Here is a 15,782-nt window from a genome sequence, read left to right on the forward strand (position 1 = left end):
TGAGGACTTCTCTGTATTGATGCTCAAAAGAGCTCTGAACTCCTCAGTGTCTCTTGTCGATGCAAAGACCTGGATAACATCAATGAACTCGGGGGAAGCACCAGCTCTATCAGCGTAAGGCTTGCAGTATACACTAGTATTCAGCGGCGCTATCAGCGTAACGCTTGCAGTATACACTAGTATACACCGGCTCCATCAGCGAAACGCTTGCAGTATACACTAGTATTCAGCGGCTCCATCAGCGTAACGCTTGCAGTATACACTAGTATACAACGGCTCCATCAGCGAAACGCTTGCAGTATACACCAGTATACAGCGGCGTAGATTAAAAACACTGATGTCCATGTCTCGATATTTACTAGAACCCCAGAATGTCCGGCAGCTCCCACTTTTCCTTTGATCCCTCTTTCACTGGTATCTCTCTGTGGAATAACTTGGAAACATCCACACACTCTCCCTTCCATTTCTTCTTCATATAATTAGATAAATGCGCTCCCAAAGGCATCGTTATTTCCATATAGGACCATCTTTTATCTTTCTCGCTCTCGCTCCTGTATTTCCACCCTTCTCATCCCCTTATATTTCCTTTCTGCTCCTCAGACTTCACCTTCTGAACTTCACAAGCAACATTATCCGTCCTGTCTGCTGATGTTGTATCTGACCCCGTTGGCTCCTCCACACCCCTGACTCTTGCACCCTTGCCATTTGCAAACCACCCACTGCAACTGATTCATCTTCAAGCCCTCACTCCCTAGATACCCCTGCATCTCACACCGACCAACACCTCCCATGCGTGATATCAGTGAGTAGGCAGATAAATGCCGGAAGAGCAGTAGTGTGGTCTCTTTTACGCTCAAGAGCTGTTGAGATTTGACACCAATTTTAAGGTTGATCCATTTCCCTTTGTTGGTAAAGACGGTTAACACCCCATCGGCAGCTTTAGTGGTGGAGTGATCAGCAGCCTGATTCATGAAGTGAAATTGCGCCCGCAATCGCTGCGAAAACGCAAATGCAGGCGCAATTTCCGTAATCGGCATTCAACAACAAAATAGCGAATTCGCAAACACATATTTGCGAATTCGCTAATATATTCGCAGAATCCCTGCCGCTGAGCATTAGCGATTCGGAAATAGCGACACACCACGGAATCTGCGAAAATAATAGCGAAATCGCAAAATAATCGCAATCGGTATTCAAGAAAAATCAAAATTAGCGAAAAACCCAAAAATCGCATTTTGCACCGCGCAAAATAAGGACAACTCAAAGCAGGTGGTAACCATGAAAGCCATGGAAAAAAAAACTTTCAAAAAACCGTTGTCCTATCACCAACAGGCACTGGCCTGACCAATCACACATAAGGACCATCATCATCAGCAGCATTAGGAGTCCCACAATGCCAGGAATGTACATGGTGGTGAGGCGTCGCAGGCTACAGCGATTAGCACGGAGGAGACGCAGGATCCAGGACAGGCCAAACCAGAGAGCAGATATATGCTAAATACAGGATGAATGGGGAAATGATAATGCAGCTAATACAGGACCTTGACCCCCTGATGCAGCACCCAACAAGCCATACCAATGCGGTGCCTACACATGTGCAGGTATTGTGTAGCCTGCACCTCCTGGCCTCCGGAAGTTTCCAGGGGGTAGTAGCGGCTGCTGGGGGAATATCCCAGCCCACCATGTCACGCTGCCTCCACACTTTTGTTGACGCCATGCTCACCCAGCTACACCGTCACATCAAATTCCCCGCCAGCCAACAGGAATTGGACATGACAAAGCTACAATTCTACAATGTAGCCCATTTTCCACATGTGCTCGGATGTATAGACTGTACCCACGTCGCCATCTGCCCACCAGCTGGCATGGAGTATATGTTCCGCAATAGAAAGTGCTACCACTCCCTCAACATCCAGATGGTCTGCAATGCCAAGACATACATCACTGACATCGTCGCACGGTACCCAGGGAGTACCCATGACTCCTTCATTTTCCGGCACAGCAGACTCCACACACGACTGGTCAGGGGAGAGTTTGGGGAAGGACACCTACTTGGTAAGTACACTTTGATTGAAATGTCACATTGCAAAGATGTAACAGCGCAGCACAGGCAATCACCATCTGCTCCTCTCATTCAGGTGACAGTGGCTACGCCCTCCGTGAATACCTCCTGACCCCATACCTCAACCCTGCTACACCCCAGCAACGGCGCTACAATATTGCTCACATACGGACAAGGAATTGCATAGAAAGGACATTTGGGCTGTTCAAGAGCAGGTTCCGCATACTGCACAAGACAGGTGGGGCCATGTATTACAGTCCTGAAAAGTGCTGCTGCATAGTGGCTGTCTGCGCAATACTACATAACATTGCAACCAAGCGCCGGATACCTGTTGACATCTCTGGCAGTGAATCTGAGGGGGACAACCGGCCACCTGCACATGCGCGCCATGCACAAGGGGAGAACCCAGCAGAAGGGCACAGACGTCACAACCACATCACAGTGAACAGTTTCTAGTACAACCACTTCCATCACCCCACAAATCAACAATGCATGCAAAATGTAATGATGACACAACGCTAATGTGTGTAGCAAAATAAATGTACTTGTTAAATTCACAAAATGAAATATAAGGGTTCTGTCCAAATTAGTCCAACAAACAGTATTACGCCATACTGCTGTGCATGAGTGCATGGCAGGCTTGACCTCAGCCTGTGCCATAGGTGAAGTGCAGTTCTCTAGGTGCGCCTAGTGCGCGTTCCTCCATAGCCCCTCTGAGGGGCATCCTCCTCCGGGGCTTCAGGCAATGGGGGGGTCCTGGTGCTGCGGGTGGGTAGTGGGGCCTGTGAAGCAGAATGTGAGCTGAGGCTGGACGCCCCCTCACTCGCATCATCACCCCCCACAACAGATGGAATAGGTGGAGGGTGAAGAGCTACGACGGCCGTAGTGAGGGTCTCCAGCACCCTCGTCATGACCTCACTGCACTGGATGATAGCGTGCTGCTGGGTCAGACTGCGCCGTGCCAAAAGAGCTGTTGCATTTGCCGACACATAGCTTGCCCTGCTGTAAGTGCCAAGCTGGGTCAATAGTTGGCGGTGGTGCCGGCGTTGCCCACTGCGCACTCTCAACATGGCACGGGTGTTGGCCTCCACGGCTGCAGCAATGCGGGCCATTCCATCTCCCACACCTGCCAGGTCGGCCCTCATGCCTTCAATGTGGCCTGCAACAGATGCCACGTTGCGGCCAATATTGTGTAGTTGGAGCTGTATAGCTCCCTGCTGCTGAGCCTGGCGCTGGTGAATGCGCAGCATGCGTCTCTCGACGCTGAGCCGCGCCAGTCCATCAGCATTGGCCCGCCTGGTAGCTGCTGTGGAGCGCTGGCGTGACCTGCCACGCCTGCCCTGCTGGCCTGATTGTGAGGCTGGCCGCTGAGTGGACAGTGGCGCAGCCCCGGATGTTGAGACAACAGCTGCTGGGGGTAAGGCCGCCGGTGTTGCAGGTGAGCTAGTCGCAGGGGGTGTGCCTGCTGGTGTGGCAGTAGCAGTTGATGCAGGGGACACAGGAGTGACTGCCCTGGCTGCGGCTCTGGGAGGAGCAGCGGTGGCAGGAGGCAGAATGGGGGCTGCCATGCCAGCGGATGTGGGCGCTGCACCAGTTGCAGGGGGGACGCTGCTGGTGGTAGTTGCTGCTGGTGCAGATGCAGCGGCAGGGGCTGGTGCCTGGGTAGGTGTTGGCACCTCCACCTCCGGGACGCTGTCATCGATCACCAGCCTGTCGCTGTCACTGGTATCGCCACCTGTGGGGGTAAGTGGTGGACCATTAGTTGCATGCATCTGGCAGACGTGCAGTTGCTACATGCATGCTGGGTGACATTCCCTGAATGGCAGTGGCTTTGTGTGCATTGGGACCTGACTGGCTGCATTGTGGTACTACAACATTGTGGCCAGACTACATCTCCCACAATGCTTCAGGACATTCCTTGATGTGCAACTATGGCATGCCTATGGGACATTGGGGGAGCCTATTTGGTCATGGACATCCATAGGGGGCAGGGTCGCAGTCGCATGCCACTTACCTTGGGTGTCTTGGGTGGGGCGGGATGAGTCCAGTGTCGTGAAACCCACACAGGCCTCCCTCTCCAGGGTGTTCTCAACCTGGTCCTCCATGGGGGTGTTTGGTGGTACCGTTGGTCCTCCTCCTCCTGTGCCCGAGGACTCCCCAAGGCGCGCCGCCACCTTCTCCTTGGCATGGCCTCGGAGGTCGTACCACCGCTTTTTGAGTTCTTCCAGGGACCTGGCCGCCACTCCCACCGAGTTCACTGCTGAGGCTATCCCCTGCCATATGCGCCACTTCTCCATTTCTGGGACCCTCCGTGAATTAGCGCCAAACAGTTGCTCGTGGTTGGCCACAACCCCCTCAATTAGGTGTTCCAGCTCCTGCTCAGAGAATTTGAGTTTTCTCTTTCTCCCAGACGAGCTGCTGGTCCCAGGTGCAGCTTCCTCAGCCATGGTATAGGGTTGTGGATCTGTGGTTCTGTGTACTTGCCAAGATGTGCTGCAGCTCTCCAATGTGCTCCCTCTCTCTGTGCCTCAATGTGCAAAATGGTGGTGGGAACCGGCAGCTTCCTGGTTGTGATGTCATCACTGGGCTCGAATTGCGACTTCCGGTTTTCCCGATCTCGCGAGTTTGCGATCTCGCAAATAGCGATATCGCAAATAGCGATATCGCTATTTGCGAGATCGCAGTCCAGGCGCGGGTAGGCGGAAATAGCGATTAATCTGCGATTAATCGCAATTTCAATCGGATCGCTATCGGATTTTGCGATCGCGTGCGAATCGCTTCTTTTAATCGCAATTATTCATGAATTCGGATTTGCGATTTCTGAATAGCGAATCGCTATTTTTCGCTATTTCAGAATCGCAAATGCCGATTTTCATGAATATGGCGGCAGGTGTTTAGGTGAGGTGGCCGTGTTATGAGTCGACCCCTAGTTCAGAAGGGCAAGAGTTACGGGTGAGTATTGAAGGATGTTGGAAGAGATGTGTGTACCTGATAATTTTAAGATGTTAGGACAGGAAAGTCCCCTGACAGTTGCTGTTGGTTTTTTGACTCACTGAACCATGAAACTGCTCCCTGCAGTTCTTCCGACTTCTTCCACCTCGTGGGGTTGGTGCAGGGCAAGATGGGTAAAGGACTCGTGTATTGGTGCAGGATTGTAATCTCGCTGACGCGCAAGAAGACGCCCGCACTCCAACAGATTTTTCAAAGAAGTTTTTAAGGCTGATGCTTTTCAACCTGCCCGGTCTTTGTCAAAGCCACAGGACCAGTGGTGAAAGTGCGCTATTTTCTATAAACACAAGTCAGTGACATGGACACACATGGAAAACAGACTCGTGGGAACTCAAACAATGAAAGGTCTTTACACAAAGGAACAAGCATTAGGAATGCATTAGGGCTCGGGTTTGTTTGAGTTAGAGATAATGGCATTGTAAATGGCAATGTGTTTTAGGCATGTGTTTTGGAGAGGAAGCATGTGGTGTGTGTTGGAGATGTGTGTGTTGGATTGGAATGTTATCAATGGTGGCATGCTGCACTTTAACACATTATCATTAAAAGGTAAAGTGCAGCATAGTGCGATAGATACAATATTAATTGGTGGATGCGTTATCAATTTGTGTGTGCATTGATGGGTGGTGGATGTGTGTGCCTGTAGGAATTGTGCAGTGATGGCTGTGTTTGGTGGAAGCGTGTAGTGGTGGCTTGAGGTGTGTATGACTGGTGGAAGCATGCAGTAAGTGCTGTTACTGAGTGTGGCTGTCAAGCGTACAGAGCTGGATGGTAATGCGTGTGGTTGGTGAATGGGTGCACTGACAGCTGTTGATGATTGTGCCAATTGAAAGAGTGGCTGGTGCACTGTCAGCTGTTGGTGTGTGTGTGTGTTTGGTGAAAGTTGCACTGACATTGTTTGTTGTGTGCGTGGGTGTTTAGCGGCACTGATGCATGGTCGTGTTTGTTTTTGGTGAAAGCGTACATTGATGGTTGTTGGTGTTTGTGCCTGGTGAAAGCATTCATTGACGGCTGGGGGTGTGTTGTTTTGTGTGTAGTGGTGAGTGTGTGGTGGTGAGTCTGTGGTGGTGAGTCTGTGGGAGTGAGTCTGTGGTGGTGAGTGTGTTGTGGTGAGTGGTGACGAGTGTGTGGTGTTGAGAGAGTGAGGTGTGTGTGGTTTGTGTGTGTGTTATGTGTGAGTGGTGTATGTGTGTGTGGTGTGTGTATGGTGTGTGTGTGTGGTATGTGTGTGTGGTGTATGTGTGTGTGGTGTTTTCTGCACACTCACACACTGCCCCTACACATTCACACACTGCTCACCCGCACACTCCCAATGTCACCCTGCATAGTCACACACTGTTTATCCTGCACACTCATTCTGCACACTCACACAATGTGCACCCTGCACCCTTATACACTGTCTCTGCAGGCACTCTGCACTCACTGTCACTCTCACACTCACTCTGCACTCACTGTCACTCTGCACTCACGGTCACTGTGCACTCACTCTGCACTCACGGTCACTGTGCACTCACTCTGCACTCACTTTCCCTCTGCACTCACTTTGCACTCACTGTCACTCTACACTCACTTTCACTCTACACTCACTTTGCAATCACTCTGCACTCACTGTCACTCTGCACTCACTGTCTCTGCACTCACTCTGCACTCACTGTCACTCTGCACTCACTGTCACTCTGCACTCACTGTCACTCTGCACTTACTGTCACTCTGCACTCACTGTCACTTGCACTCACTCCGCACTCACTGTCACTCTGCACTCACTGTCATTCTGCACTCACTTTGCATTCACTGTCACTCTCGCACTCACTCTGCACTCACGGTTGCTCTCACACTAACTCTGCACACACTCACTCTGCTCACACTGTAACTCTTCACTCATTCTGCACTCACTGTCACTCTGCACTCACTCTGCACTCATTGTCTCTGCACTCATTCTGCACTCACTGTCACTCTGCACTCACTCTACAGTCACTGTCACTCTGCACTCACACTGCACTCACTGTCACTCTGCACTCACTCTGCACTCACTGTCACTCTGCACTCACTCTGCACTCACTGCACTCACTGTCACTCGCACTCACTCTGCACTCACTGTCACTCGCACTCACTCTGCACTCACTGTCATTCTGCACTCACTGTTATTCTGGACTTACTCTGCACTCACTGTCACTCTCACACTCACTCTGCACTCACTGTTGCTCTCACACTCACTCTGCACTCAGTCTGCACTCACATGCACTCTTCACTCACTGTCAATCACACTCACTCTGCACTCACTGTCACTCTGCACTCACTGTCACTCTGCACTCACTGTCACTCTGCACTCACGGTCACTGTGCACTCACTCTGCACTCACGGTCACTGTGCACTCACTCTGCACTCACTGTCCCTCTGCACTCACTGTCACTCTACACTCACTTTCACTCTACACTCACACACTGCCCCTACACATTCACACACTGCTCACCCTGCACACTGACACTGTTCACCCTGCATAGTCACACACTGTTCATCCTGCACACTCACATACTGTTCACCCTGCACACTCTGTGTGAGCAGTGTCTGTGTGTGTGAGCACTGTCTGTGTGCGAGCGGTGTCTGTGTGTGAACAGTGCCTGTGTGTGAGAAGGACCTGTGTGTGTGAGAAGTGCCTGTGTGTGTGAAAAGTGCCTGTGTGTGTGTGCAGTGTATGTGTGTGTGAGCAGTGTATGTGTTTGTGAGCAGAGTCTGTGTGCGTGAACAGTGCCTGTGTGTGAACAGTGCCTGTGTGTGGACAGTGCCTGTGTGTGAACAGTGCCTGTGTCTGAACAGTGCCTGTGTGTGATCAGTGCGCCTGTGTGTGTGTGCGCAGTGCCGGTGTGTGTATGTAGTGCCTGTGTGTGTGAACAGTGCCTATGTGTGCGCGCAGTGCCAGTGTATGTGAGCAGCCTGTGTGTGTATGTACTGCCTGTGTGTGTGAACAGTGCCTATGTGTGCGCACAGTGCCGGTGTCTGTGTGTCTGAACAGTGTCTGTGTGTGTGTGAGCAGTGTCTGTGTGCGAACAGTCTGTGTGTGAACAGTCTGTGTGTGAACAGTGCCTGTGTGTGAGAAGTGCCTGTGTGTGTGAGAATTGCCTGTGTGTGTGAGAAGTGCCTGTGTGTGTGAGCAGTGTCCATGTGTGTCAACAGTGTGTGTGTGTGTGTGTGTGAGCAGTGCCTGTGTATCCCTGCACCTAAAATCAACCTACTTGTCATGAGGCCCAAGGTTAGACACACAAGCACAACTGTTGCAACCCGGCTGCTTGGACCCTCCATGCAGAAACACATTCCTGCTCTCGGAGGTTTTGTTTTGTTGCTGAACAAGACATGAGCCCCTTTGATGAGATGAGGAGAATGCGGCAAAATGTGGGCCTGTTCGTAAGCCAGTGAAAAGAATTCCGTTTCGTACCTGGACGTTACTGTCTCCAATACAAACGCACTTACATACTTTGTGGGGTAATGAAGACTGTGTGTCTCATTGTCGGCGCACGAACAAGCCAGCTCTTCAAAGGCCAACACTTACACATGAAAGGATGCAGACGAACGGGCGCCCACCAAACTCATTGCAGACTGGTGAACGTGCCCCGAACATCTGGGTTCTATTACCGCGGCACCCTGACAGCTCATAATTGACAATTTATTACACTCCCCTGCGCGTAACCGCACATAATATGCAGGAAGTGCAGAAACTGAAATCCATATGGCCTATTGTGTGAAGGCTACTAGAAACACAGCACTGCGAGGACCGATTAGCATGCAGATGCCAAAATAAACTACTGAAAAATCTCACACAGTGAGGAATTTTTACTTCACTATTCTGAGCCCCGTAACAAGACGGCTCGGAGCTCCCCCCCACTTCTGACGAAGTGGTGACGTAGGCCGAGCCCTAAAAAAGACTGGTTTTAGGTATGTTCATAGCAAAAGTGGCTGTATGTATGTATGTATTGGCATTTATATAGCGCACTACTTACCCGTAGGGTCCCAAGGCGCTTCGACCGCTGCGAAACCCTTCCTGGCTTCCCTGAGAGATGGTCCCTTAATGGGTATCTCCAGGGTGAGACCAGGCATCCCCGGCGGTCTGGTGGGGCCGTTAGTGAAGATGAGGCAAGCTAATGCCCAGAGTTGCCGAGTGTGATCGCTGATCAGAGTGGGCACCGAGGCGAGAGAATTATCGAGTCCACTGACCCTGGTCCAGAAACCTGCCGCGCCGGGAATCGAACCCTGGTCCCGGGCCGTCCTCTGCTCTCGGGTCTGCCGCCTCTAACCAGTGAGCCACACTACTGGCTTGCCACGATCCGATGACTGCAGAACCTAGGCACTAGATTATGGACCCTGCTAGTCCATAGGGTCTAGCTGGCCAGTGTTGGACAGGCCTCGTGAAGGGGCCGCGTCCTCCCCGCATAATAAGGTCCGAGCACCGGCTCTCCCGGTGCCACCAGAAGAACCACCCTGGCAACCCACAGAAGCAACCCGCAACCCGTCCCCAACGGGACGCCTGCCCCCGAACACCACGACATCAGCCGGCCCGGGCCACCATCAGCAGCATTGCCCCGGCCCAGCCGCCATCTTGGACACTGCACCACGAGGCTGCGTGGCCTCAGCTCGACCCCAACCCTGGGCCTGGCCAGGCCCCGTCATCGAGGCACCACCATCCGCCCAGGAGGTGAACGGACCACTTGGCAGGTCAATGGGAGAGAGGAGTGTCGATGGCTCTCCCCCGCCAGGTGCCGATCGCCCCCAGCCTCCCCGAGCGCTGGCTCCACCCCCCTGCTGGGTGTCTGGACTCCCTCATCCCGGACCTCCCGACCTCCAAGAGCGAGGGTCCGGACATCAAAGGAGGCCAGGCCTATAACTGGGGCAGCTCCAGAGCAGGAAGGCAGTTGTATCCTGGAGTCGAGAGACACCTAGAAGAACTCATCCTTGACGGACTGCTGGCACTGCCACAGCCCTGCCTTGTGAATCATCGTCCTGCCTGCTGGCGCTGCCGCGGCTTTCTGCAACCTATATCCTCGTCGGGACCTGCTGGCGCTGCCGCGGCCCTCTGCAACCTACATCCTCGTCGGGACCTGCTGGCGCTGCCGCGGCCCTCCGCAACCTACATCCTCGTCGGGACCTGCTGGCGCTGCCGCGGCCCTCTGCAACCTACATCCTCGTCGGGACCTGCTGCCGCGGCCCTCCGCAACCTACATCCTTGTCGGGACCTGCTGGCGCTGCCGCGGCCCTCTGCAAACCTGCATCTTCGTCGGGACCTGCTGGCGCTGCCGCGGCCCATCCTTGTATGAACCATCGCCCTTGCCGGCTGGCGCTGCCGCGGCCCTTCTCAAGTGAGACTTATCATCCGAGCCTGCTGGCGCTGCCGCGGCCCGACCTTCCAGAACTCCGAGCTCGAGGATTGTGAGCTATCCATCGTACCACCTCAGTACCAGACCGGTACCAAGACTGTCCCGCTACCCGTTTCCCTTCGCAGAGACTAGAATTGAGTGGACCCTCGTGTCCCGATCTCACTGTATCGCTGATATCCTTGCTTCAAGAATCGTATATAAAGAGTGTTGACCTCATCCTTGTGTGGTGTCCATCTGTGGGGGGGAAGTTACTTGTCTGTACGATCGCTGGAGACGGCCCTCTCCGGAGGCCTCTCCCCTTGTCCTCGGCCGACCCTCCAGGTCCCCGTCTAACATTGGTGGCCAGCGGCGCGATCCGAACCACGCGTAAGCGTACAGAGAGTAACTCACCCCACGACTCAACCACAATGACAACCAAAGAGAGCGGATCCACAGAGAAATTCCAGATGGAGAAACTAGAGGAGTACAACCACCGAGAGTTAAAGCAATTTTACATAGAACTAGGCATTGCTACCACCGGACTGAGCACGAAAGAGGACTTCAAACACGCCCTAGAATCTTGGGCAGAAACGGGTACGGCCGTACCCCAAAACCAAAACTTCGAGGCGCCAGAAACAAACACCCCTCCGACAGAAGGAAGGAGAGCGGGTCTCTCCCTGGAGGAGATCCAAGAACGAGAGAAAAGCAGACTCCATGAATTAGAGTTGGCACAGCTTCGGTTGGACAGAGAGCTGAAATTGGCGGAACAAAAGATCACATTAGAACACTTGCGGCTCCGAGAGGAGCGGGAAGAGAAACAAAGGCAGAGGGAACTCGAAGAGAAAAAACTGGCATACGAACATGAGCGCAAGCTAGCAGAGATAGAGATTCGGAAACAGAATAAAGACCTCGGGGTGCCCGAGCGCCCGAACACCCCGGGCACTGCAGAACCAAAAGTCCACATCCCCAAAGATGTCGTCAGAGAATATTATCGGAACGACGACATCCAGCAGTGGTTCAAGGCCTACGAGATAGCCATGACCTCCCACCGGATTGATCGAAGTGACTGGGGAGCCGGGATTATGGGGGAGGTTCGTCAACGAGGGGCGCGATGCCCTGCTGCAGCTCCCGCCAGCAACACCCCGCCCCCGGCCGGTAGGGGAAACCCCCCGATGCGACCAGGGTTCCGAGCTAACGTTACTTGCCACCGGTGCCAGCAGACCGGCCACTATGCCAACGACCCTAACTGCCCGAAGAACCAGAGTCCTATACCCTGCCAGGTCGCTGCCGCCGCCCTGGGAGAGGAGCAAGCAACCGAAGATTATGAAGAGTACGACCAGGAACAGCCCAAGTGGGAACCCGCCGCCATGTCCCTGGTTTGCCTAGGGGAAAGAGACATGATTCCGCGGGCTCCCCTACCCGCCAACACGAGAAAATACAGCCAGTGGGTGAACATCAATGGGCGCAAGGCCAAAGCCCTGCGTGACACCGGGGCCAGTGTGACGGCAGTCCGCTGTCATCTGGTAATCCCGGAACAGATCTTGCCAAACGTTCTTTGCCCCATCCGATCAGCTGACAATTCAGAGAGCCTGTGTCGGATGGCCTGCGTCCCCTTCGAATGGGGAGGAGTGTCCGGTATGCTGAAGGTGACTGTCCGCGATGATGCCCCGGTGGACTGCCTCCTGGGAAACGACCTTGAAAGTTCCCCCTGGGCAGCAGTTGAGAGAAGAGCGCACCTGGGGATGTTGGGCCTCCCTGACTGGGCCTGTGTAACGACCCGGTCCATGGCCACCCGCGCCATTCCCGGTCCCGAAGAACCCGAATGGCCAGCACCTCCTCCCCTGGTCGTCCCGGAGAGAGACGCCCTCAGTACTGATCCCCCAGAGCAAAACCAAGAAGGGCCCGCTCAGCTCCAGGACCTTCCAGAACTGGCTCAGTGGCGTCAAGAGGGTGGACCCACCTAGGAACAATTCCGGCAAGAACAAAAGACCTGTCCCTCCCTCGAGGGACTCCGGCAGCAAGCCCTCGCCCAGAGCGCAGGAGACACCGCAGGGGCACACTGGATCTATTGGGACAATGACCTACTCTACAGCGAGCAAAGAATTGCTGAGTTGGGGGCCAGCCGGGTGCTGGTGGTGCCCCTCCGCTTCAGAGACTTCCTTTTGAACTTAGCGCACGATGTCCCCCTTGCTGGACACTTGGGACAAGACAAAACGTACAACCGCCTGGTAACACACTTTTACTGGCCCAAAATGCGAAGTGATGTCTCCAACCACTGCCGGGCCTGCCCCACCTGCCAGGCCAGCGGGAAGAGCGGCCGGAAAATCAAAGCACCCTTGCAACCATTTCCCGTCATCACCACCCCGTTCGAACGGGTGGGAATAGACATTGTGGGGCCCCTGGACCCCCGAACAGCACAAGGGCACCGGTTCATCCTGGTCCTGGTGGACCACGCCACGCGCTATCCCGAGGCCATTCCTCTTCGGACCGTAACAGCCCCAGTGGTAGGCCGAGCCTTAATGGGGATCTTCTCTCGAGTGGGCTTCCCCCGGGAAGTCGTCAGCGACAGGGGCACGAACTTTATCTCCAAATACATGAAATCTCTCTGGCAGCAGTGCGGGGTTACTTACCGGTTCACGACCCCCTATCACCCGCAAGGAAACGGACTGGTCGAGCGGTTTAACCGCACTCTCAAGGGAATGATCATGGGCCTGGAGGAACCCCTGCGTCGCCAATGGGACGTGCTGCTCCTGTGCCTCCTCTTCGCCTACCGAGAGGTTCCCGATAAATCCCTCGGTTTTAGCCCCTTAGAGCTCCTGTACGGACACCCTGTCCGGGGGCCCCTCAGCCTGGTCAAAGAAGAATGGGAGATGGCCCCCCAGAAGACCCCTCCGGACGTGTATAAGTACCTCCTGACCCTCCGCAACCAGACCTGGCGGTTCAGGGAACTCGTAAAAGCCAATCTTGAGGCCAGTCAGGAGGACATGAAGAAATGGTACGATCAGCATGCCTCTTCCATTGAGTTTGAGCCCGGTCAGCAAGTATGGGTGATGTCTCCAGTCGAACCTTGTGCCCTGCAGGACAAATGGACAGGGCCCTTCAAGGTGATTGAGCGCAAGGGTCCTGTCACCTACCTAGTAGACATGGAGTCCCCCCGGAACCCCCTCCGGGTCCTCCACGCCAACAGACTCAAACCACACTTCGTACGCTCGGAGCTCAGCCTATTGATGGCCACAGATAGTGGGACGGAAGAAGACTCCGAGCCCCTCCCTGACCTACTGAGGACCTGTGAAAAAGATGGCTCGGTGGAAGGGGTCCGACTCTCCGATGCCTTGTCCCCGGAACAACGCCAAGACTGTCGGGCTCTCCTGCTGCAATTTGCGAACCTGTTCTCACTCACCCCGGGGGTCACCCCCTGGTGCCTCCACGACGTGGACACTGGGGATAGTCCCCCTATTCGACACAGGGCGTACCGAGTGCCGGATCGAGTGCGCACCTGTATCCAGGACGAAGTCTCTAAAATGCTCGCACTCGGAGTGATCGAGCCATCCGACAGCCCCTGGGCCAGCCCAGTCGTACTGGTCCCCAAAGCTGCCGCCCCAGGCGCCATCCCCGAACTCCGGTTCTGTGTAGACTATCGGGGCCTGAACGCTGTCACCCGAACTGACGCTCACCCCATCCCCCGGGTAGATGAACTGGTTGACCGTATGGGGGCTGCCCGCTACCTGAGCATCTTCGATCTGACAGCGGGCTACTGGCAGATCGGCCTCACCCCCAGAGCTCAAGAACGATCCGCCTTCTCTACCCCGGATGGCCACTACCATTTCAAAGTGATGCCATTCGGCATGAAAAACGCTCCAGCTACTTTCCAACGACTCGTGAACCAGGTATTGGCGGGCCTCGAAGAATTCAGTGCGGCTTACCTGGACGATATCGCTGTGTACAGTCGTCACTGGGCCGACCACCTTCACCACCTCCGAGAAGTCCTGCACGCCCTCCAGCAGGCCGGCCTTACCATCAAGGCCAGCAAATGCCAGATTGGCCAGGGGTCCGTGACCTACCTCGGACACCAAGTGGGGAGCGGTCTGGTGGCCCCCCTTCAGCTCAAGATCGCTGCCATCCAGTCCTGGCAGCCACCTGTCACCCAAACCGAGGTCCGAGCCTTCCTGGGGCTCACCGGATACTACCGGCGGTTTGTGAAGGACTATGGCAGCATTGTGGGGGCCCTCACAGAACTCACCTCCAAGAAAAAACCCAAAACCGTCAACTGGACCCCGGACTGTCAAGCGGCCTTCGAGAAGTTGAAGGTCGCCATGTGCACCGCCCCCGTGCTCCAGGCCCCCGACTACAGCCGGGAATTCATCGTCCAGACGGACGCTTCAGATCATGGCATTGGGGCAGTACTCTCTCAACTCAACGCCGAGGGAGTCGATCAACCAGTGGCCTTCATCAGCCGACGCCTGCTGGCCCGAGAGCAGCGCTGGAGCACCATCGAGCGGGAGGCCTTCGCAGTAGTATGGGCCCTCAAGAAACTCCGGCCCTACCTCTTCCATTTCAGGGTACAAACAGATCATAGACCCCTCCAATGGTTGATGCAGATGCGGGGGGAAAATCCAAAACTGTTGCGATGGTCCATCTCCCTGCAGGGGATGGACTTCACTGTGGAGCATCGCCCTGGCCAAGACCACGCCAACGCGGACGGCCTGTCACGCTTTTTCCGCCTCGACGAAGAGAGTACCCAAGAAGATGGGTGACTCTCCCCGCCTTCAGCTGGGGGGGACGCATGTTGGACAGGCCTCGTGAAGGGGCCGCGTCCTCCCCGCATAATAAGGTCCGAGCACCGGCTCTCCCAGTGCCACCAGAAGAACCACCCCGGCAACCCACAGAAGCAACCCGCAACCCTTCCCCAACGGGACGCCTGCCCCCGAACACCACGACATCGGCCGGCCCGGGCCACCATCAGCAGCATTGCCCTGGCCCAGCCGCCATCTTGGACACTGCACCACGAGGCTGCGTGGCCTCAGCTCGACCCCAACCCTGGGCCTGGCCAGGCCCCGACATCGAGGCACCACCATCCACCCAGGAGGTGAACGGACCACTTGGCAGGTCAATGGGAGAGAGGAGTGTCAATGGCTCTCCCCCGCCAGGTGTCGATCGCCCCCAGCCTCCCCGGGCGCTGGCTCCACCCCCCTGCTGGGTGTCTGGACTCCCTCATCCTGGACCTCCCGACCTCCAAGAGCGAGGGTCCGGACATCAAAGGAGGCCAGACCTATAACTGGGGGAGCTCCAGAGCAGGAAGGCAGTTGTATCCTGGAGTCGAGAGACACCAAGAAGAACTCATCCTTGACGGACTGCTGGCGCTGCCGCAGCCC

The sequence above is a fragment of the Lissotriton vulgaris genome, unplaced genomic scaffold (genome assembly GCF_964263255.1).
Source record: "Lissotriton vulgaris unplaced genomic scaffold, aLisVul1.2 SCAFFOLD_563, whole genome shotgun sequence".
In the NCBI taxonomy this organism is placed as follows: domain Eukaryota; kingdom Metazoa; phylum Chordata; class Amphibia; order Caudata; family Salamandridae; genus Lissotriton; species Lissotriton vulgaris.